Genomic DNA, 25,942 nt, shown 5'->3' on the forward strand with positions numbered 1-25,942 from the left:
ATCAAGACATTTGATTATCTTGTTGAACACAAAGATAATATGCTTTTCGTGTTTGAAAAAATCCTATATGATTGATTTAATTGCTAGCATGTTGAAGTCTTTCCGTTTGCCATACTTAACAATTTATAACAATATGTATTGGGAAAATTGTACAATTGAGTTTTTGTCATTTGCAGATCTGGTAGGTTCTGTATTATGTGTTTGATGCTGTTAATCACTGTGATAAGCATTAAGACAGCTATCCATGAAAGCGAGGCAAGCTGTTAGACATAAATTAACAGAAGATCCACCCATAAGCATTCAATAGATAACTTCGTCTATTCGTTTAAGACATTTTAACGCAGTGTAGTGACAGACATCTTGCAGCGATTTTCTAATACTTGCTGATTGTCTGATTTGATGCATAAGACTTGGTGAAATTTTACAAGGTAGGACGAATCTTTTTATTATCTTCTGTCCGTTTATGTTTTATTTGAACACTTGAAAAAAGTTATATAAGAAATGTACGGAAACTGATTTTATAGTTTTAGCAGTATTGTTATTTAAATAAACACCCAACTACTAATATATAAAAAAAATAGTTACAATTATATAATAAAAAAAAACTTTGTATGAAATGCCTTTGAATTATTGACAAAATTTATTAAAATGATTTGTCTAAATTACTTTAATGAAAGAACAGAGCTGTTGCGTATTTTTGACAGTCGCTGTCATGCTACTTATACGTCAATTTTTCCAAAGTTAATAAGTCACTAAATGTCTTTCATAATATCAATAAGTAAGTTGAATATTCTTGCTTTGATTTCCAGCATTTTATTCATCAACCATAAAACAAGCTATTATGATCAATTCATTAGCTAAGTCTAATCTCAGTAGACATGATCATGCAATGTGATAAAATTATTGATAATTCCATAACTAGAAGTTTCAATGGATATATTTATAGAATGATGAATGTCTGCAGTAACAAATTGTCAAGGTCCTAGCTTTAACTTCTATATGAAAATTTAATATAACGCCCTTTTGATAAAACATATTCAAAATTTCATGGCTTATTAACTATAGTTGCAGTAAAAGAATAAAAACAGATTTTAATGGAGAAAAAAAACTTTTGGATTTATTCTTTTGGGATAATTTCTTCTGAAAGATTTGAAACCACGTGCCATTCTTTTCTTGTTGTCTATAAAACCATTGCTTATGAAACTTTTCTCATGTCGATAGTCGCTTAAGCATGTAATCAAATATCGCACATGATGTCATTTTATGTAGTACGCAGACGACAGTTACAAAACCTTCGTGTTATATTAGACAGCAATACTTTACAGCATGCAAGTTGTTACAGAAAGCAGAAAAAGACCGGTAAACAAGTCTAACGATGATTGTCATTCTGAAAACACAAATAAGCAACAGCAAATTGTTAACTATTTATACTGCAAAAAGTGCAACAAGGTCTAGATAATGCGATAAAATCGTATTAAAGTTTTGTTTTCTAAGATACTCATGTAATACTTTTAAACATAAATAATTAAAAAAAAAACCTTATCCAATTTTGTTTCTATAAAATGAAATTATTATATAGCGGTAACCTCATCCTAATTTTACTGTGAGTTACATGTACATGTACATGCATATGCTAGACAAATTTATTTGTAACCTCATGTACGAATTTACATAAAATTTACATTTTAATAACAAAAATAGGCAATATCCAGTTGTTTACTAGTTAGACGGCAAAAAGTGCAACAAGGTCTAAATAGGGTGAAAAATTCGTACTGCATTTTTGTTTGTTGAAGTATGCATAATAGACTAATAAGTTTTAACAGAAATAATACAAAAAATTCCCTAATTTAGTTTCTGTTATTTGAAATTAACCTAGCGGTAACTTCATCCTAGTTTTACTGTGGTGTGCATATGCTAGACACAAGTATTTGTAACCTCATGTACGATTTTACATAAAAGTGATTGATATTTCTTTTCTAAAGAGTTTTCTATATTAAGTACTGCTACCCCTTACCGGTATACATGTTGGAAAGTCTCGCCATTTTTTTCAAGTTGCAAAGAAGTGTGAAAATGAACATCGGTTGCTCCAAATTTTCGTTTTTCATTACACGTATTTTATTTCAAAGTCTTTTTCAAGTGTTTTAAACAGACATTAGAATCGTATACATATAGTCGTGTTCTAACAATTATTTCGGATGTTTAAACGTTTGGTTTATGACGAAATTTAGTCTAAACGATGCTCTTTGAATATTACATAAAAATTCCGATTGAGCTTTTTTTTCTGTTGAAGGATTTGCAAGAATTTCGACCATTATGTTACACAGTTTTAAATTGTAATATATTGCTATATTTTAATTCAATTTTATCTATTTCTTTTTTTTAACGACGATATTACATTTATCATGAAAAGAAATAGATAAATAATGTTCCAAATAACCACTAACATAATTTTTAGGCATCTTGTGTGTTTTTTGTATCGAGGTTTTCGAATATACACTCTAACACATGTTTATTTCTGTCCGTTTGCATTGAGTTTACGAAAGGGAGGAGTGGGATTTTTTTATGGTGGATACCTTGCTTTTAATATGTGAAATAACTGCACACGGTCATAAAAGTTAAATAGTACAACCTGAACTATGAAAAATAAGTTTTTGGATGGAGAGTTGTCTCATTGGCACTCACACCACATCTTCCTATATCTATTTGTATTTAAATCAGCGTTCTTTTATATACCATTTATAATTTGCAAATGTGTTAGAGTACCAGAAAATATAAGACAGAGAAAATGAAGTATCGGACACTTTTTTAAGCAGATCATAATCTTGTTGTTTACATTTTAATTATATGCCACTAGTTATTATGTCACCTACTATTGCGTTCTCGCATGTTCGTTTATCGAAACACTGTATGCAAATTATTTTACTACATGACACAAGCTACAAGAAGATCTATTCCGCTGTTCAAGGAATTGTTTTGGTTTACTGTTTTCAAATTAGTCAAAATTAAGCGTATCACATTGTATGCGTTCCTCTTCTGGGTAAAACTTTAGTGAGAACTATCTTAAAAATTTGTTCAAAATAAACAAACTATATATAAAAAGAGGAAACTAGCTTAAAGGTTTCAATGTCTACTAGCAAAGTCGAGCTCAGAGGTTTTGAGTGTACTATTGCAATTTTAGTATTTTATAACTGCATTGGGCAATACTGGTGAACAATATACCATCTTTTATAGCTGACTATGCGGTATGGGCTTTGCTCATTGTTGAAGGCCGTATGGTGACCTATAGTTGTTAATGCTTGTGTCATTTTGGTCTTTTGTGGATAGTTGTCTCATTGGCAATCATACCACATCTTCTTTTTTATATTTATCATGTTTTAAAATCCGATCGCATTGACTAAATGTTGTGTTACTATAACAAACTTATACCAGATTCATTCAAGAAGTTGGTTCATTTTTCAAGCCACATGTGCTTCAGGAAAGGATGGTATGGTGTATTACTGAACATGGTTCATCTGATCGGAACTTACTGAACAAGGAATATATTTTACTGAAACAATTAAGGACCTATGAATAATTTTTTACAAAGAGTTTAGTTATATTTGTTTTAGTACATTCGTATTGTGGTTATTTTTATATGGACAGAAAGAGTTTGAACAAATGGCGAATTCGATCGAGGTTTTAATCTTCTTTGAGTAAGGGTAAGGTATAAGTTGAAATAAAACTTCATTAAGCAACAACTGCTCTTTTTTTCATTGTCACATTTTGCTTTGCATTTTCATTTTTTTTAAATGGTACATTTTCTCATTTTGAAAGAATCAAATGTAGAAGAAAACGACATAAGAAAACAAAAAAAAATATAAAAATCCTTAACATCATTGTGAAGAACTAGCGGTTCAAGTCGTCAACAGTTTTTTTACTTCCATCGATTGATTAAAAGTTTTTTCAGAGGCGATCAAGCTTCAAACCCCAGAGTTTTGGGAAACTTGGCCGATTAAAAAAGTGTGCTTGACATATCTCTTTCATGTCTTTTTTGTGTAAAACACAAAGTGTAATTCATATGATAAATCAAAAATGTAATATTTTTTTTTTAAATTGGTGCAGTTTAAAGTGCGAATGTACAATTAACACATTTGATATAAAATATAAATATCTCTTACATTTGTTTCATACTGACAAAATATAACGATTTCAAATACATATCTTTATTAAATGTACCTTTAGACGGTTTTTTTCAACTTATTATTTTTTCATATTGACGTAACATTTGTTCTGAATAACATTATTTCGCTGTGTTCAAAGAGGTGTATAATACTAAATTAAATATCAATATTAATGTTGTAGATATAATAAAAAAAATTACAAAGATAAAACATTTATTGGCAAATTGCTTATCAATATTTTTACATGTTTGAATTGAACTATTGAAATTTCTGTTTTTTTTTTCTTTTTTTTTCTTCTTCTTATTTAAATTTATTCATTGTTAGTTAAGGATTGAAGCCAAAGTTCAAATTGATATTCATAATTTGCATCAACAATTTATTCATATAATACATTGTACCTTGTGTTATGGTGTTGATTGTCTTTTTTTATACCTTTTCTTTAAGCCGCTTATAAACATGTATAGGACATGCATGTAAAATCTATAATTTCTTCAACTACTTAAGTATAATATTATAACTTTGAGGATGGAAATTTTGTACAGAAATGGTACATCAGTATTGCATTAAACTCTTCTCATGGTTCTTTTTTCCGATAACGAAACATACTTTTTGAGACTTTGCGATTTGCATATAACGTTTGTTCTTGTTTTCTTTAGTTTCATGCATCTGTGCAAAGCACTGCATTTATACATTGGATTGAACATAAGTACTGAATATACGTTTTTGAACGCGTAGGAAATTAAGTTGATGATGAAAGTATTTTACGACATTGACTGGCTTTACAGCCCTCGCACGGTCGGTACTAAATTGAGTTCTACGTGTAACTCGAAGCATAATATCAGAGCTTTGCTTTGACCATAGCACAATAAATGTTACGCAATCAACAATGGTCCAGTTAGTCTGTTTTCCTCTGAGTTACATTTTCCAGACGTGACATATATAAAATATTTGCATTTCTGATGTAATTAGTCTTATTATTTAGTTCATTTTGGAAATCTACGAAAATTGATACCCAACAAAAGTTACACTTTTACAGTAACCCGTTTATAATTATACAAAACGTTTCGACATAATCAGAACTCAATTAACAAGCTATTGCCCCTAGCTTTAACATGTCAGAAAAGCTTTGAGGAATAGAGATATTCTGACAGTTTATTAGCTCAATTTCCCTCTTTATGACCACCATTAGTGTTAGTTTTATCCCAGTATCTGACCGTGTAATTATAAATACAGTGTGGACGTTGTATTCTGGTTACAACTTCAGTTTATAGTTTCTTGGTTAATAGCAAAAATAAATTGGGTAATCGCAAAACAAATGCTTGTATAAAAACTGAAGTAAACAAATGGTATTGATTAAAAAAAATCGAAAAAAGGTTCCTTCTAGGGCAGACATTTTGTTTTCAGAGGAATCATAATATGTTTTGGCTTTCATAGAAGCATACATGAACGTGTAGTCTATATGACTGAATTTACATTAAAATGTGCAGACTCATTTGATAAAACTAAATGGTAAATCGTTCTTTTATTTCCTTATTCATAAAAAAAGAGATTAAGGTTTTCGAAGTATCTGGGTATAGTTCGTGAATGTACCAAGAGTAACGAAAGTATCTTTCATTGATAATCGTCACACAATTTACAGAATGACGATTGCGCTGAGTCTTTGTTTAACCTAAATGAATGTACCCTTAGTACTATACTAGTATATGATCTCCGTACTTTGAAATGCTACATATTTTCAACATTTTTAACACCATACAGGAAGTAATTCCATGTCTGATGTTGTTCAGATGAGAATGACACTTCAACATTTGATATATAAAATTATCGAACAATTATCTTTGCCCCCCTTGATAGGACAAAAGTTGTGAGACTGTAATCTTGATATGTCCCTCAGCACTAGGTCCACGATAATATTCGCCTTCTTAATAGCATTTACTTAATTACAATGCGTCCCTAGGGCAGACGGTCATTTAAAATTATCCAAGTGGACATCTTGGAGACGTTTCACATGGAAAGAACCGATATACTTCGTTAAGAAATGCTAAGTGTTCATTTCTTGTACATTATTAATTGTTATTTTACTAGCCAGGTTTTTTGGCGGGTTCTTGACGCCCTGTTTTTAGTATTTTTATGTAGTCTATTAAAATGCACTTTTTCAGGGTTGTTTATCTGTCATGGTATTGTCGGTTTTTCTTCGGCTTATGATTGACCCTTTCTTGTCTTTTTTAAGGATTATGGTATTTCCTTTATATTCATACATTAAGTCACAATTACCGGTATATATCAAGGTTTAATAAAATTAACGGTACCAATTTTCTTGCACCAGATGCGCATTTCGACAATACATGTCTCTTCAGTGATGCTTAAGCTTTCTGCATGGATGAAGGACTTATGACACATTGTGATTTTTCTTGATCGAAAGAAATAAGGACGAGAAGAAAAGAGAAAATCATATCAAATTTGATTCTTATCACAATATACACATTTCTATTGTAAATTTGGACACCTTCCTTCCAACAACAAACAATTGCAAAGAACTTTGATAAACAGCTGTTTCACTCTATTTTCATTTTACAATTTCTCTCTCTTTTTCTTATTTTTCTTCTATTACTTTATATTTACTTTTCTAAGAAGAAATCAATTTTTACTCAAGGTTTTCAAAGAAATTCCATCTACAGTGAATTCTATGCTTTACAATCAATATCTAATTGTATTAATTGCACTGTAGTTTTAATGTCAACATTGCTATTGATATGCATTTGTATTATTTAATACACACTGATTTACCACGATTCAGCATCTTTATACAGTGTAAGAAAAAAACGTGAACATGTAAACATTGTAAGACAGGTACAACTCGTAAATCGATGCAACTTCAATATGATGCTGAATAAGATTGTTTGGTTTCAGAAAATTTTATTTCGATATGATGTGAGTAAAGTTATGGGTTTTGCTCATTGTTGAAGTGTCATGTAGTGTCTGATGGCAAGTTGTCTCGTTGAAAATCACGTGACATTATTTTTAAATTGTTTGTACTTTAAATTTTTTATGGCTATTTTTTATTCCACATTTCAATAACTCGAATAATTCTGCGCCCTCTAGCGGCCTATAGTCTATCGAGCTAAATTAAATGTAGCAATCGGAGATAAGACGGAGATCAGCGGAATATAACGACTGACATAATTCGGGTTAACATTTCAAACATTTGTACCGGAAATGATGACAACATACAAATCCAACCATAAATTCAGTAAAGAGGTATTCAGAAATTGGAAAACAATAATTCACATTCAGAAAGGAAGACATTTGTAACATAATCAAACTCATAGTGTATGTCATTGTATTATAATTAGGTTTTGAAAAATGACGTCAGCTGTCAAACTTCAATACTGTATCACTTGCAACACTGAAGGCCAAGTTCGGATGGATATCTAGAGTAGATGGGATTGACATAGTCATATATAACACCTGTAATGATTGGATATAGCTTTCCCGCCATTAACACTCGAGGAGCCCTGGGTTGTGGCAGGGTTCCTAGAGATCGACTCGATATCCCGGATGTTATGACGTCAATCCAATCAAATTTGAATGTAAACATATTCGAAGTAGGGGGCTTTTGCTTTAGGTAATATAGAGACCTTACTCTTCAAAATTATTGACCGTTCATATGGAACTCTAGTCAGAACTCGAGTTCCATCTGAACTTGACCTTGAGGTCAAATCCCGCACGTGGCAGGTGCGTTTGACTCCAATTTTAGTTGACTAGTTTACCTACTCAGGAAGGTCGATGCGTCTCTCATTGGCTTCCTCCACCAATAACAACTGATCACCACGGAATTGTGCCACAGTGCTGAGAAGTTGGCGTTAACAAAAACCAATCAATCAATAACGCTGTAGAGGTAAACTTACTGTCTTCAGGACATTAAATGGTATTGATAAACAAGCAAATGCGAATTCTTCAAATAGATACTTCATTCCTAAACGTTCCTATAGATATATACTGTAAAAAAAAACACATAAATTTCTAAAAAGGTTCCTGATCATTTCAATTTTAAAGAAATCAAGAGAAGAATGAAAGATACTGATACTTCTTTCCAGTTAGTTTTATCATTATAGCTTCGACATACAGGTAAAGTAAGTAAGAACTGTAAGTAAATTTTATTTAGAGTCGGCATATATATATAAATATATATATAATAACAAAGAAAACATGAGCTCTAGTGAGCTTTTTAACCGACTAACCGACAGGTAGTTTTTACGGGTGAAATCGAGGACCAAGAGAACAATCTGATTCTAAGAAAATGAACTGTTATAAAAATCGATTTGGGATACATACTATGTACAGTTCATGCTTATTCTTAAATGTCGTAATAGTGTCAAATTACTTGTCATTGGGTCTTTTATATTTAGACATCTCATTAGCAATAATTATACTTCGACTCTTTATTGAATAGAGAATAAGGAAATTAAGTAAGAATAGTCTCGATAAATACGATAAGTACGGCGCCTGTTCTTGTCGATGCCTCTCTCCTGTGATATGTCTAATGTCAGACAGCTATCCCTTTCTAACAGAACATTGACCTATCATGAGGGTCTGGGTGAGTTGAGAGAATAGAGCATGATGGGAAAAAAAGATAAAGAATCGGGGAATGGGTAAAAAGAGATAAAGAGTAGAGAAAGATGTAAAAGGCAAAAAGAACACAAAATAAAAGACAAAAAATTATGACCTGTTGAAATATAATTGATAAACATAAATTGGTAAAGAAAAAGAAATTATACAGAAAAACTAGAATTGAGAAAATTTGCAAACGATATAAAATAGAAGAAAAATGGTTAAAGATAAAGAACGAAGAATAAAGGTGCGTGTAAAAAATCCAAGATAGGTACATTTGTAACATGTGGTAAAACAAGTCGGAATAAGAAAAAATGCCGTAAATTGAAAAATACAAAATCGAAGAGTCCCCACCACCTGACCCTCTTACAAGTGCTTTATTTTAAAGGCATATTGATGTAAGTTCAGCTCGTGTTGTAATATAAAAATCTAAGTAATAACTACATAACAAGAAACAATTATATCTCATAGCAATTTGTCCATGATTTAAAAGAAGCCTAATAAATGTAATTACTCTGTAAATTTGACTCTGGTTTCTCTCAGACTTATTTCCTTTTCAAAGAAACAGCCAGTAGAATGTTTTCTAGAATGACCAAAATTATAGAGAATCAGATCAAATGCTTAAAGCTCATCTTTGATTACATGTTTTATCAATCTTATTTTCTTGGAGAAGACGAGAGAACAATTGATGATGATGATATATTATTAAACGTACTTTTATCTCTCATATTCAAAGTCAAATTACAATAAAATTAGATAAAAAAAACTGTATATAGAAACAAGAAGATGTGGTTTAAATTATCCACCAAAGTACAAATAACGGGAATGCATTCAGCTATCGGTAACCATACGACATTTAACAATGAGGAAACTCCATACCACATAGTCAACTTCAAAGGGGGGCGAAAGATACCAAAGGGACAGTCAAACTCATAAATCAAAAGTTAATGAATTAATACCTCTCAGTGTATTTGTTTCTTATAGAATATTTGCAAATGAATGTAAATCAGTTTGGTCTCTGTGAAAATGTTTCCCATTTTTTTTTAAATGTGGAAACGTAACTATGCATTTAACTCCCATGATTTTAACGTTGTTGTACACATTATCTAAAATATTCAATTACTTTCAATTAATTTGAATAAATAAAAAAAATGAATTTAAAAAAAAAGGCATTCGAGTATATAAATAAACGTATGGTTCAATTTTCACTGCATGTTTAATATCAAGACAAAAGGTTTTTGAAGTCAATGACATTTAACGTTTGTTACTTAATCTCTTTGAAGGTTATTTAGTAAGGTCATTATATTTCTATCTTTTGTTGTTATTAGTCTCCTGCTGTTCGAACTCGGCGTGATAAAATTATCAAGTATACACGTATGTTATATCGGTATACATGTAAGTACGCGAAACCATGGAAGTATTATATTGACATATAATACTTTAATGGCGAAACTAATATCCAAATGATCGACTGCCCCCACAACATATCGCGCATGTACCATTCTAGTTTTCATACTATGGACCGCCATCACTGCCTTATGAGAAGAAACTACTATGATATGATGCAAAGGTTGCTTACATGATGTGAATTCTCCTTTATATGATGAATGTAATGAAGAGTTCACATCATGTAAAGAAGAATTCACATCATGTAATGAAGAATTTACATCATGTAATGATTCACATCATGTAAAGAAAAGTTCACATCATATAAATTCACATCAGGTTCCTTAGTTTACACTAAGATAAATGATAGTTTGAATTGTTTGTCCTATACATGTAAGAGTGGCTTCGGATACCTGAAAGTCATCCAAACTCAGAAATCGAAAAAATAAAATGACATCGCCAAGGCTTTAAACGAAAAAGATAAACCGACAAACAATAGTTCACAAAACACAACATTGAAAAAAGAAATGATTTTGGACAATTTTAAAATTGCATTTATTGCTTGATATAGAGATAAACAAGTTTTCTATAATAATTGCAATATACAAATATGATTTGGTTCTAGTAAATTTAATATGATTGAAAGCAAGCAAGCTACATAGAAGAAAATCATGGAATAAATCAACTGAATTTAAATCAACCCTTCGTAGTTTGATTTGATTGTTGATTTTTGCGGTAAGAATAATTGCTGTGATGTTGTAGACAATATGGAATTTTTTCAGCATTAAATTTTGTATTTGATTTGACCGCTTCATATATAGATATTTTAAGATGCATCGTGTAATTCAAAATTGCATGTTGTATATCTTATACAAAAAGTTTGAAACCAGAAATTAGAAAAAATAAGTGTTTCGTGTCCTATCAAATTTATCTTCACAATATCTTAAATGGGTTCTCTAAATGGTTTTTGATTGGCTCTTTCAAACTCATTTTGTAAAAGTATTGGCAACAAATTAAAAAGTATGATCCATTTCCGTTTTGCGAAATTGTCGAAGAAAAAAACACATGTTATTTATGACAACATTGCAAAATTCATACAAATGAGTTCAAACTGCATTCTTCAAAAATATTCAAAATTTGGTCTGTAACGTTGTGACAAATCAAAAGAATCTTTAGTAAATTTGGAGAAAACATGTGGAATGTCAGTTTTGCCTGAGGAAGTTGAAAGTTCAGTTTTGATACAATTACGTAATTTAAGTTTAGATGTACTGTATACGTGTATCATTAGAACTGCATGTCTACTGGGCGAATGTAAGCATAAATGATGGATAGGCTAACAACAACAGTATTGACGCGCACTGTCGCAGCATAAATAACCGATGTTCTTAGAATGCAACTATACAAAAACTCTATATTTTATAATCCATATGTACCTAGTATCAGGAACTAATTTCAATTACATGCATTTTATTGTGTAAACACACGAAACTTTTAACGCAGATATTGGACAAAAGGTAAACTGTTCAAATCCATTCCCATATAAGATTGATTGACAAATCCAATCTGAAAAGTAAATTTCTTACAATTCACAGATCATTCTTTATTGTAGAGAGTCAGTGGAAAAATCTTTACTTTTTTATTATGTATGCATAATATCTGTAAGTAGTGTGTAAGACCTTTCCGGTTATTGACTTGAAATTAATAATTGAATTCTCGCGAGATTTTGCATTATGTCATATTGTAAAGTATTTTATCATTTGGGTAATTTAGTGTCGTTGGAAGATATTCGATTGTCTAGTCTCTGTTTATTTTAAAATTATCATATATGATATAATTTGCCGCGGAATTAGAGCTTGACATTTTGATAGACATATACTTAATGTCAACCTCTATATATCTTTAGTTTATTTGTGTCGGTTGGTTGCTGTCACGTTGTGTCATACTCCATGTTTTGCATATTCACAGGGTATATTGTTGCCCTAAGTATCATCAATTTAACACACCGATGAAAATTACCACTTTAAAATTGAACAATTATTTGTTACACATAATTAATGGATTCTCTTTTGATAGAAATATAATTCAATCTACAAACCATCTGTCAATCTTTGTTGATTACTTGATGGAAACATGTGCACCTAGCTCATAGTCGACCCTAGCTTAGTCGTGCCTGTGAGGAGCTTTGCAGTAATCAATCAACTGATAAACAAATTAGAATTAGTATTGTCTTAGGGGATTTTCTCTGGATTGAAGTCTCTTTAGATATTTAAGCCCAGGAAACAGACTTCAAGAAATAATTTTAATTTGCACTTGTATATCTTAATTCTCTCATACCATCCTGTGTTTTATTCGATCTTATGCTCTGTATAATTTTATTATGGCAATCAATTTATCAGCAGTATTTGTGTTTTGAGATTTATCGGCTGCTATATCTTGGAGACAATGTTCCATTTTATTTTGTTGGCTTTAATACCTGGGAAACAATGTTTCATTCCAAATTTGGGAGCTGTAATATCAAGAAAATAATGTATTATCATTCTCATTCTGTACCTTCTTTTTAAAGTTTAAGTTTTCAAGTGACACTAATTGTCCACCCTTGGCTACCGAAGATGCTAATTGGCAAGCCAGTACATCTAATTTAATGAAAAACAACTCATTTGTTTCGCCTTCACTTTAATCTTGCTTTTATATTTGCATAAAATAATTTTAACAAAATAGATCAGTTATTGACTTCCTGTGTACGTTTACCTGTTCTGTTCGCTTGATATAAACGTTCATCACTCTGTACACTTCTAGCAAAATACTAACCGAGTGGCAATAAATTGAGGGGAGATTTTTTTTGTTTTGTGTCTTGTAAACTATTATTTGTCTGTTGGTCTCTTTCTTTTTTTAAGCCATGGCGTTATCAGTTTCTTTTCTATCTATGAGTTTGCATGTCTCTCTGGTATCTTCGCTCCTCTCTTGAATGGAAATATTATTTTATTAGCATTATACGGTTTAAGAGCTGTACCAAAAACACATCGGTTCTAAAGTTGTGTTTTTGTCGCGTCAGGCGGTACACGTAATTGTTCAAAGTTAATACAACAGAGATTCATTTGATATCAATATATATGAAATGGTAAGCCCCTAATCCCCCTTTTTATACTGTACGGCTGGCTATTCTCGACACTGCTGTGAATTAATAGTCATTAATTCTGTATAGAAAACTTGTTTTGCCAAGTTAAATTAAAACAAAATCTGTTTTACATTCTTACAAATTCCTCTCTGTTGTTTTTTCTATTCTTATAAATTCCTTATCCTGTTTAAAATATTTGAATTCGAATAAAACCCATTTTCCATAATTCTCAAATATATTTTCACAAAAATTATTTGTAAAGCTTCAAACATGTCAGATACAAACATCACTTCTCGTGTTCGTCAATTGAAAACATAACACGAAACAGCTCACTTTTACATTAGCAATATGAAAAACAAAATGCTAGTTCTATAACTCCCAAGATTACACTTTGGTTTCCATCTGAATGACTTATATTTGTTATTTGTGTAAAACATTCATAAAGTCATCTTTCATTATGAACGAGGATGTCATCCATATTCATTTTATTGTCATTGATACATTGGGTAAATTATTAATTATTATATAACCTCTAATATCTATTGGGAATTTCAATTACAAGATGAAAGGTTCGGAAGAAAATCATTTGAGTCTCTTAAAATAAATTTTAGAACCAATTAATAATGTATTCAATTTATTTATGTAAACTATATATGTCTGTGAATGAACGTTCAATAAAGATTTTTAAACTGTGATTGTTTTGTACGCATTGCAGGGATATTTTGACCAGGCAGTCAAACTTTTATTTTGAGTACACAAATGTATGTTAAGGATAGTAAGATGAATTCATGTACTATCAACAAGTCTGTGTTACTTGTATGTTGACATACAACAGTGACTTGGATGGAGAGTTGTCTCATTGGCACTCATACCACATCTTCCTATATCTATGGACTAATTTTTAAATGTTAAACTTCTGAAAATGTACTGTTTACAAAATGTTGAAAAAATCTAAACACGAAGGTTTATCGAACCCAAGTTATAGAATATCTGAAGTTTTGGTTCAATTTTTCGGAACTATCGGTTTTAAATGCACTTCTTCTTTGAATGTGATTTTTTCTTCCAATCTTCCAATTGTTTTGCATAAGCACCACTGATGAAGATTTGTAGACAAAACGGTCATCTTGAATACAAAATTATAATCCTAGTATCTTTGGAGAGATTTTACAAGATTGCTTAAGACGTATTTTCTCTTTATAATACATTGGATGTATACTGATAGATATTTCTGCCTAGGAGAATATTACATAGCTATTATTTGAAACTTGGCTTAATTTTAACTTTCAGTAACCACAATTTCTCTCTGATCTGTCTTACTTGCTTTTTTCATTTCGTTTTTGTCGAGCCTTCGACTTTAGTCGAAAAAGCGAGACTAAGCGATCCTACATTCCGTCGTCGTCGTCGGCGGCGGCGGCGGCGGCGTCCACAAATATTCACTCTGTGGTTAAAGTTTTTGAAAATTTAATAACTTTCTTAAACTATACTGGATTTCTACCAAACTTGGACAGAAGCTTGTTTATGATCATAACATAGTATCCAGAAGTAAATTTGTAAAAATAAAATTCCATTTTTTCTGTATTTTATTTATAAATGGACTTAGTTTTTCTGCAGTGAAACATAACATTCACTCTGTGGTTAAAGTTTTTAAAATTTGAATATCTTTCTTCAACTATACTAGATTTCTACCAAACTTGGACAGAAGCTTGTTTATAATCATCAGATAGTATCCAGAGGTAAAGTTTGCAAAAATAAAATTCCATTTTTTTTCTTTTTTAATTATAAATGGACTTAGTTTTTCTGTGGAGAAGCATTACATTCACTCAGTGCATGGTTAAAGTTTTTAAAATTTTAATAACTTTCTTTAACTATTCTGGGTTTGTACCAAACTTGGACAGACTGAAGCTTGTTTATGATCATAAGATAATATCCAGAAGTAAATTTTGTAAATAAATAAATCCATTTTCCCCGTATTATACTTTTTAATGGACTAAGGTTTTCTGCCAGGCAACAACACATTCACTCTGTGGTTAAATTAAAAAATAATAATAATAACTTTCTTATACTATTTCAAATTTGTACCAAGCTTGGACAGAAGCTTGTTTATAAAAAAGCTAGTATCTAGAAAGGAAATTTTGTTAATATTTGGTACCTGTGTATCTGTAGTTTACTTTTAAATGGACTTTTAACAACCAGTTTACTTTACATACAGTCTGCAGTTTAAAGTTTTTGAAACATTTATTCGATTCATAAACTATCCTGAATTTTTTTACCAAACTTGGACAGAAGCTTCTTACAATCAAAAGATAGTATCAAGTCAGAGGAATATTTTTATTGATTGTGTTCCTCATTTTTGTTGAGCCTGGGAGATACAGCTAAAGTAGGCGAGACACTGGGTTCCGCGGAACCCTTACATTTTTTTTTTCGTTTCTGCTTACTAATATTATCAATTGGACGATAAAATCTTTCCAACTTTTTTTTTGTTTGATCGTATTAAAGTTGTGCTGTAACAGTACTGTTTAGTGTTAGGATTTTAATTGTTCATTTATTTACTTTGGCATCTGCACCCTCTTTTGACATGCTCATCAGTATAATGTGTCCATTTTTTAGATCAAGAAAATGACCTGTAATGGTTCAAAAACAGTGTCCTTTTGTCTTCGTCTAAAAAATGGATACGATTTTGTCTTTTGTATCTTCTCATGCGTATTTTTAAATTTGATCGTTATTAAGAAGTTGGTTGTCTGTCAGATCATTTCTGACCTTCCGGTGGTGATGAGAATATAATGATACATCAGATGTCAATTATTTATCTTTACTTCAGACAGAAAGGAATAGATTCCATTGCCATATGGGGTCTTTTAATATACAATACATACATTGCCATATGCGGCTGGGGAAACGTAAGTATACAAAAAGCCATAACAAAAGGTATATTCTCATAAAAATATTGTTACACTTTATAAGATATTATAAGGTTTAATAAAAACTAATAATCACGTTTATCCTAGAGACAAACACAACGTTATAAATAGTTAAACAAAACACGCTTGCTGTGTATGAGCAGCGGTTTTTTTTCCATAGAGTTTTTCACAAAATTAATATGTTTTGTTTTGTTTTCTGTTGTTCTTATAAAGACTGTACATATGCAAATCCAATCAATATAGATACCTTCCTTTGTTTTTATATAAATTAGGATTTTCCAGATTTCAATACCGAATGTCCTTACGTAAACAGGTAAATATTTATTTTTATACCTTATTTTGTATTTGCGCAATTTTGTTCATCGATAGCTTGCCTACAATTTTCTATACACATTTCATAAAATCTAAGCAAAACTATTAATTTCAAGCATTTTGACATTTCAGTATGTTGAAAATATCATTTCCGATGTTTTATAACTTTGCACCTTAAAGTTAGCTTTATACATATAAAAAATGTGCATGTCATTTACGAGGGATTTTCACCTACAATGGTTTGAACTTGAATTGTCAGAATAGATTATTTTATTCATTAAAGCATTAAAGTTATAAGATGGTGGGGGTGTATAAAACCATGGAAAATTCATGTAATGATAAACATTGAATGAGATTTTATTTTATTTTATTTGTACTTTTCAATATATTTTTTATTCGAATTACATTTATGTTGGATGTTATAAAACTATTCATGAACACTATATATATGAGACAAACTGATACTTACTGCCTACACTTTCGTACAAACGTAGCCGCTATGTACCGATTATCAGATTATCTGCATGTTGATATCGTAAAATATCAGCTGCGAGACATAATATGAAGCTTTTTTTCGAGTGAGCGTAGCGAACGAGATCAAAAAGCCTTCATATAATGTCAAGCAGCTGATATTTTACAATATCAATATGCAGATAATCTGATAATCGATTTATCGGGCTATATTTGCGTGTTTCGGAAGTGTTTTCTTTGGCGAACAGCACAAACATATGACTTGATAAGTTCGGGTCAAAGTTATTAACGTCGGTTCAAACATTATGACGTCGCTGATATGTCCGGGTCAAAGTTATTAAGGCCGGGTCAACGTATTTGACGTCACAAAGATATGATACGGAATAATATTAAGAGCTGAACAGAGTGATATAGACAGAGGGACGACCGATAAAAAATTATATAGATACCCAAAAGATGGCAATTTTCGAGCCTTGCAGTGTATATTAATGTTGTACGTCGTCGCTTCTTGACCAATTTATGTCAAGTCTTCATCTACGACTAAAATATATTAGAATTGAAATAAAAACTCGGGGGGAAAGCTTTTAAACCACTGTCAAAATAACAATTTAGACGAATAAACATCATAAAATAAAAAAAAAACTTGTGTGTCATTATAGTTTATATCTATTGTGACTATGTTCCTATGGTTGGAGTTATGGTAATATCATCACCTTTTAGTCACTTTTTTAAATATAATGAACACTTTTATAACTTCATATTGATGAAAACCAATTGTCCAAAATATTAAAGTGAGCTAATTAGGTGTTATGGCGAACAGCTGACCGAATGGTCTGTATCGGACTTTCTCTCAAATCACCATTATGGTATGCATCTTCCGTAGAAGTCACCCCTCTTCGACTGTCCAAACAGATTCCTAATATAAATCCAGTCAGAAATCTCCGTGAGTATCATGGTTCACATATCGTAGCCTTTATCCCGTTCGCTTTTCGTCGATTATGACATGGCAATTTTACTTTCTAGTGAGAACTGGATGGGTGTCACAAGTGAAGCATTACTGCTTATCTGTGCATCCCATGTTGCGTTAGGTTTGTGTTGCCCAATCTTTATTATCATGAATTGATTTGTGTTAAGAAATTGCCTGTACCAAGTTAGGAATATGACAGTTGTTATCTATTCGTTTGATGTGTTTGAGCTCTTGATTTTGCCATTTGATTAGGGACTTTTTGTTTTGAATTTTTCCCGAAGTTCAGTTTTTCTGTGACTTTACTTTTAATTGTATGGTCGCTGGGTGTTGTCTTGGGTGTTTCTCAACACATTGATTTTATTGTTCACTTTTCTTCTTTCTTTAGCTTTTAAGATTTCTGAAAAATGTTTAAAAAATAAACATTAAAGAAAAAAACCGCTACTTTATCTTTTGATCTACAAATGCACTGAAATATGTCATAAAATGATAGAGTCTGTTCGAATTTTACATTTCTGAGAAACAATTTACCAGTGATGTAAATAAGTATTATGTCAATCATTCTGGTGTTCATTGCAATTTTATTTTGTCAATTAATACATATTTAAGCTCCGTCTTTTTTTCAAACATAGAAACTAGTTTACGAAAAGTATTAATTCGACTTCATTTATTTATTAATGTTGTTTGGGTTCTTAGTTGTTCAGTTTCTAAGGACGGTTTTTACGTGATGCATTAATTATTCTGTATGGAGATTTGAAATTGCTATTTGAACAATTACATCAATAATTATATACCAAAATGTCTAGGTAAATGATGAGAAATGCAAAGAAGTAATACCCTTGCTTTGAACATTAAATGGAATGTTTTATGTATGGATAATTGTATAGTACTGATGTTAATCTACATTGATTTCTTAAGAATTCAAAACCTTTTTGAATCTATAAAGCAAAGTAAAAAAAATGTTATTGTATGTGAATTAATTTGAATTTAAATGATGTCTTGGTAAATTAGTCACGTTATTTTTCTTTGTAAAATATTATCAAAGATGCAAGATGTCGCTTAGTGCAAGATTTCAAGCCATACATGTAAATTTTTGATACACCTGACTATTAGCGCTACTTATATTGTTTTCGGTTTTATCCATTTGAATGCGTTTTAAAAAAAATCCAATTGACCCCCATTTTTCTTTTTATATATATAAATCTTTTACATGTATAATGGTAAGCCATCTGTTAAAGTGATATAGAATTTTATTTTATTCTTACTAGTTTCAGATAATTTGAACTTTTCAATAATGAAGCTATGAAAAGTCAAGAGAGAATATTTTCCCCCAAAAATTTAAATGGCTAATATCTCAGAAACTAGTACATTGACCTATATGAGTAGCGAACTCCCTTAAACCAATTTAGTATGTATATTACATTCGTGAATAACAGACAAACCATGTGAAATTTAGGTTTGGTTTAGAGTAATACCGGTAGTTTGTTTGAATATGATATTGGAAAACTTGGCATCTAATCATAAGATATTAATCCTGAAACAATTGATCAAGTTGACATATCATCTATCATTAAAAATATAGTGTGATAGTATACCTCTCTCTCTCTCTCTCTCTCTCTCTCTCTCTCTCTCTCATGTGATACCAAATTTACTATACTCATACATTAAGGACAAATCATAGGTAATTTTGTTTTGGTTTAGAATTCTAGTTGATTTAAATATGATATTGGAAATTTTGGCTTATAAACCTAAGGTATTAATCCTGATACAATTGATCAAGTTGACATTATCATCTATCATTAAACTTATAGTGTGACAGTATACCTCTATCTCTTAATCTTTCTCCCTAACTCCCTCCCCTTCTCTCCATTTCTCTCTTTACCTCTCCGTAATGTTATACCAATTTTATTTTTTTGTGAATTACTGACAAATCAAAGGTAAATTTGAATTGGCTTTAAATTCTTAGACTAGTTTATTTAAATACGATATTGGAAATCCTGCTTCTAAACATAAGATACTAATCCTGATCATAGGTAATTTTGGTTTGGGTTTAGAATTCTAGTTGATTTAAATATGATATTGGAAATCTTGGCTTCTAAACATAAGATATTAATCCTGATACAATTGATCAAGTTGACATTATCATCTATCATTATAAAGATACTGTGACAGTATAATTACCTCGTTTACGTAGTAGGAATTCTTTGAATATGTTACCTTATCAAATTGCTGTTTTATCATGCAGCAACTTCAAAGAAAAAGAACAACATTAAAATAATAAAAGAAAGTAAAAGATCAGAAGCATAGCAATGGATCTCGTTACAACGTCGCCTTCAGATAAAATGTATTATAAAAATCAATAGAAAAAAATGGGTTTTACTTTTGCTTTGAGATTAATATTCTAGGTTTTTTTTTAAATCTAGAACTATTTGAATCATAAAATGTACATGAAAAAAAGAAAACAGAGAAGCTTAAGCTAGCTAGTAAAAACCCGGTTTAATCTTCTATTTTCTACAACTTTATAGCCACTGAAGGCCGCTTATAACCTCCATCTTCCTTTTTGACATTCATGCAAGAAATGCCTGCACTAAGTCAAGAATATAACCATGATAACAGTTATTATCCATTCGTTTGATGAGTTTGATTTTTTTTTTAAATTATAATTTTGATTATTGACTTTTCGCTAGAATATCACCGGAGTTCGGTATTTTTTTTTTTTTTTTTACTTTCTAATGCAATATAAAATCATAAATGTATTGATAAAATAAAAGACGATATGTTGATTAACGACTGTTATAAACACTTGTTAATAAAAACTGATATCGAAGTATTTAATTTAATTTTATTCCGTCAACAGATGTAAATGTCGTGTTTACATACATAAATGACATGCTGCTTTCGCCAGCTGGCCTTTAACGACATATGACAATAACATGTATGACAGTTTAGGATTTAACCATTTTATATGAAGGAAATTGAGTTCTTGTAGATATTGTAAGTATCAAAATTTGTTTATGATCCTTATTTAAATATGTAACATTGGATTAACAAAAACATGTCAATAACATTATAACAATTTCCGTAGCATTTGTGCTTAATGTCGCCTCCGTATTTGTGCTAAATGTTGCCTCCGTATTTGTGACGATCTTTGAAACGATGGATCGAACGAATCTCTACTGCTTTCCCGATCCTGCATTTTAAAATTCAAGAACGTGTTAAATGTAACCCTTGTGCCGTTTACCTAACCCTTACATGAATTCTAAAATTAAGATTGAAGACTTGCTAAAATGTCCTTGATAAACTAATTGATTGCTTAATTGGTACTGGTCTGAATTAAGTTATATAACCAACATTAAATATTTTATGTAAATAACGGGAACAAATGTTTTCCGTTGTGAACGCCAAATCACTTTGCACAGTGAGCATCTGTAAGGTACATTCAAAGTTTATTATTGGCCAATTCCACATTCAAATTGATTTTTTAACATTATGCAAACAAACTCGACAAGTGGGGCCATTCCTCCAGCCTGAATTTCAACAAACCTTTGACACTTTGTAACGTTAATGCAAGATTATAATTATCTATTGTAATCAATAACAATCAGTCCCATTTTTACGATATATTATTACACCATTATTTTATCTATTATTATTACTTTTACTGTTAAGTCTGTTTTTGTTATATAAACTTTACGTAAGTCTTCATTTGTGTATGCCGTCATACGACAAAATTATTTTTATGTCTACCTGTGCGAATTTCATACGCGCATTTTTAAACCAGTAATGAAACCTTCTACCATTATGGGTAGACTTTACATATATAAATTCAGCCGTATAAGAAAAGCAAAATGAGAATGTTAAATTAATTTATGCTTTTTTGTGCTTCTTTGTTACATTTGTTGTTTATGTAGAGATATTAAGATGATAACACAATATTGACTGTTGTACCCCTATTTTTGACATTTTTACTCTTTGAGTATGTTTGTTTTGTTCATGCATCGTTGACAATTTAATGGAATTTGATGCGACTGTCATATAAGTGAGAGGTTTAGCTAGCTATAAAACCAGGTTCAATCCACCATTTTCTACATTAGAAAATGCCTGTACCAAGTCAGGAATATGACAGTTGTTACCCATTCGTTTGATGTGTTTGGACTTTTGATTTTGCCTTTTGATTTTTGATTTTCCTTTATGAATTTTCCTCGGAGTTCGGTATTTTTGTGTTTTTACTTTTTATTACCCCTGTGTGTGTGTGTGTGTGTATGTGTGTGCCATCCATAAATGCCTACATTTGTTTTATGGAATTGAGACAAACTGCAGTTTTTGTTGGGATCGGCGTTGCTCGGCTCTCGGGTTTTCAGTATATTTGTGATTTTTTTTAAGGTAGACCTGAATTGCTGCGGCATTATCACATAAATATAAATATTTTTCATCTTTTTCATTCCTTAGACTTTGAGTTGATTTCAAGGCAGATGTTTCTAATTTATGGATATAGTATTTGTTCGCAATGACCTTCACATGTTCAGCTATTGTCATTCAAACAAGTGTTATTACTCTCGCATTTGCATTCGCATTTGCAGTCACACAAGACATGCTGATTTGTATAGTTAATCAATGTCATGAATTGAATCGATGATGATGAAACGTATCACAAAAGATCTCTGCAATCAAAATATACTAACAGAAGTAAAAACCTTTAATAAGAATACAAACAATTTCAAAATATGATCGTAAACAAAGGACAAAATCCCACAATGCAATTGTATGATAATCCTACATTCAAATAACACATTTAAATCGTTAGATAATGTCAAAATCATTATGTAATATAAGCTTCGATAAGTTCCCAGGACCTTTACAGACATAGATTATTCAATATAGCTTGTTATTCTTTTGGTATTGTTTAGAACTCCGATGAAGCGATCAGAGAAAAAAGATGACCGAAGTCAGCGTTGAGTTAAGACAAGATTATAGTAATTTCCTATATTTATGAGTCTGAATGTTACCCTAGGCAATTATAAAGGCACATTTATCACTCATATCTAGGAGAAAACTAACTACAAACATCATATTTATAGACATTGTTTTAAAAGATTTATCATTTGACCCGAGTTTTTCGTATGGTTATACATTCATGGGTTAACTACATTATTATCTATGATTTTGTATTAAAGTGCACAATTGTCATTATAAACATTTACAGATAAGGCAATTATAACATATTTTCATAAAATTCCTATTTGGTAAATCAAAGTCTTCTATATCCATATAGAGATATTTGATTATGTAATTTCTTGTAAACATATTTTTTGGTTTTTATATATGGATTTTTCTTAATATGAACATTAATTTTGCCTTGTATCATTCGTTTTCTATCAGTACTTTAGCCTGTTATTTTTTCCCTTCAATATCACCTTCATAACGTGGATGGCATTTGTGATGTTGGAGTATTACACTTTTGATTTTGAATTGCATTTTGAAATTTGTTTTATTGTAAGATTCTATTTTCAATTGGATAAAGTTTTTAGTACACTTGTTCCCCTTTTTCTATTTGAAAGATGTACCGTAACGTGCGCCTGATTAGTCATTTTTGTGTACGTGTTGTTGATTTGTGGGTGTGTCTTATCTTCCATGTACTTTTATTGCCTGAGCAAGGATATCACCAACCCAGTAGTCAGCACTGCAGTGTTGACATGACTATCAATTATATGATCATTTTTATAAATTTCCTGTTTACAAATCTCTGAATTTTTCGAAAAAAATAAGGATTTTCTTACCCCAAGGAGTTGATTACCGTAGTCGTATTTGGCACAACGTTTTCAAATTTGGGGTCTTCAATGCTCTTCAACTTTGTATTTGTTTGGCTTTTTAACTCTTATGATCTGAGCGTCACTGATGAGTCTTATGTAGATGAAACGCGCGTCTGGCGTACTAAATTATAATCCTAGTTCCTTTGATAACTACTTACATTTATTTGGTACCGCTGTTTTGTTTCATTGAGTTGCTCCTCTTCTATATATTGTTGTCATTATATTTTCTTCGTGAAACACGATTTAACTATTAAAACCGAACATTGAATTTTCATTATTGACAGAAGAGTTACATGGTTTATTCTTAAAAGAAAACTGTACATTGATTTTCAAAATCATTTTAATTAAGGTTGGTTTATCTCATTTGATGTTTATAAAACTATTGTTCAATAAAAATTCATTGCATTTGTGAATTTCATTCTCCATTATAGCTAAAACGGCACTTTTCAAATACACTACCTGAAGCTTTCTCCAACAACTAATGATTGTTTGTAACTAAATGTACAGTTAAGGTAAAGTCTAATTATTTTCAAATAATTAGAGAATGGATCAAAAGAAATGACAAGATAGTTCGCTAATGATGTAATTAAAGCAACCAATTATCGATAGATAGACACATATTCGACAAACTGTAAACTAAAATGAAAAAATGAAAAGAACACAACCATTGGGGCACTTAAAGGCTAATATAGTATTTACAATTTTGCATCATATGATGGCATTTAAAGGATATCTTTACAATATTCTTGTTTTAAGTTCTACAATTAACTCATCATAGATACCAGAACTAAATTTTGTATATACGCTAGACGCGCGTTTCGTCTACAAAAGACTCATCAGTGAGGCTCAAATGCAGACAGTTAAAAAGGCCAAAGTAAGTAAGAAGTTGACAAGCATTGAGGACCAAAATTTCTAAAAGTTTTGCCAAATCCAGCTAAGGTAATCTATGCCTGAGGAAGAAAAGCCTTAGTATTTAAAAAATTCTAAATTTTGTAAACAGTTGATTGAAAAATATAACCATATCAATGATAATTCATGTCAGCACAAAAAGTGCTGACTACCAGGCTGGTAATACCCACGGGGAAATAAATCTCCACCAGCGGTGGCATCTCGTGGTACTGCTTAACTTGCATATACTCCTTGTTCTTGTAGTAACACCCATAAAGTATGCCTAAGACATGGTCATGTCTGTTCTAGTTCCACGTAGGGTTATCTTTTTCATCCTTTCTTTTCTTTACATGTATAGACATGTTTCAATTGATTGAGAAATTTGATTAAAAAGGGTTTAAATGCAAAGTTAAATATGGTACTTACATGGAAAAAAATAGGTTTTTTATTTATCGAATTCGAATATGGTACTTATATGAATTTACCTTAAATTAAAGAGGGTTTATATATTCAAATCAAAATATAATACTTACATGTACAAACGAACCCTCAAATTCAGATAAAAAAAATTACGTCAACATGATTTTGGTGTTCAACGTACCTGAAATTCCTCAATGTCAAATCTGAAAAAAATAGGGGTATTATTTTACATAGATATTTTTTTCATTTTATATCATGAAATACTAAATATATCACTTAGTTTACTTTGAAATCCCATGTGCACACCTACCTTGATTGTATGGTAGATGAGAATCCGCTACGACTGAATTACTGCCATGCTAGCAGATATCCAAGGCCAATATCGTATGGACTTATGTTGAACCTTGAGTAGTAATTGCTGTTCTGTCTTAAACTGGTGTGCATACACCATAAATATAATTCCAGTCGTTGTCAGCAAGACGTTTGCTGCGGTTACCCAAGGTTATTATTGTCATACTATTTAATCATATAATCATATTGTTGCATGCCATATAATATAGGTATAATGTAAGGAAGTCATTGGTCTAATAATTTTCTTTGGATCATGGTGCGTCATACCTGTAATTAATACAATTAGCAATTAGCAAATGGAAAAAAATCAATTCAACATATAATTGCCTCATTGTATTTTTTTCTTAATATGTTAAATCACACAGAACGGTCATTCAAAAAGAAATAGATTTTCTATATTTCTAGATTTTCATCGTGGACATTGTCAAGGTGTGTTCGTTTAATTATTTCATTCTGAAATTCTGTAATTACAATACATATATGTTTCATTATAATAGGTTATTTTGATTAGCTACCAGCAATCACGTATCATTCCG

General features: G+C 30.8%; 1 protein-coding gene across 4 annotated transcripts in view; it reads left to right on the forward strand.

The window, feature by feature from the left end:
• The first annotated feature begins 306 nt into the window (after positions 1–306).
• Positions 307–25,942, forward strand: part of LOC134692936 (orexin receptor type 2-like) — an 86,954-nt gene continuing 61,318 nt past the window's right edge. For 2 of the 4 annotated variants that reach the window (XM_063553579.1, XM_063553577.1), the window contains exon 1: positions 307–428. The gene's annotated coding sequence lies outside the window, so the exon portion shown is untranslated. Of the gene's footprint in view, positions 429–20,852; positions 20,932–25,942 lie in introns of those variants that run through there. The other 2 variants (XM_063553580.1, XM_063553578.1) reach the window with 1 other exon arrangement.

Source organism: Mytilus trossulus, chromosome 12 (genome assembly GCF_036588685.1).
Source record: "Mytilus trossulus isolate FHL-02 chromosome 12, PNRI_Mtr1.1.1.hap1, whole genome shotgun sequence".
NCBI classification, from domain to species: Eukaryota; Metazoa; Mollusca; class Bivalvia; order Mytilida; family Mytilidae; genus Mytilus; species Mytilus trossulus.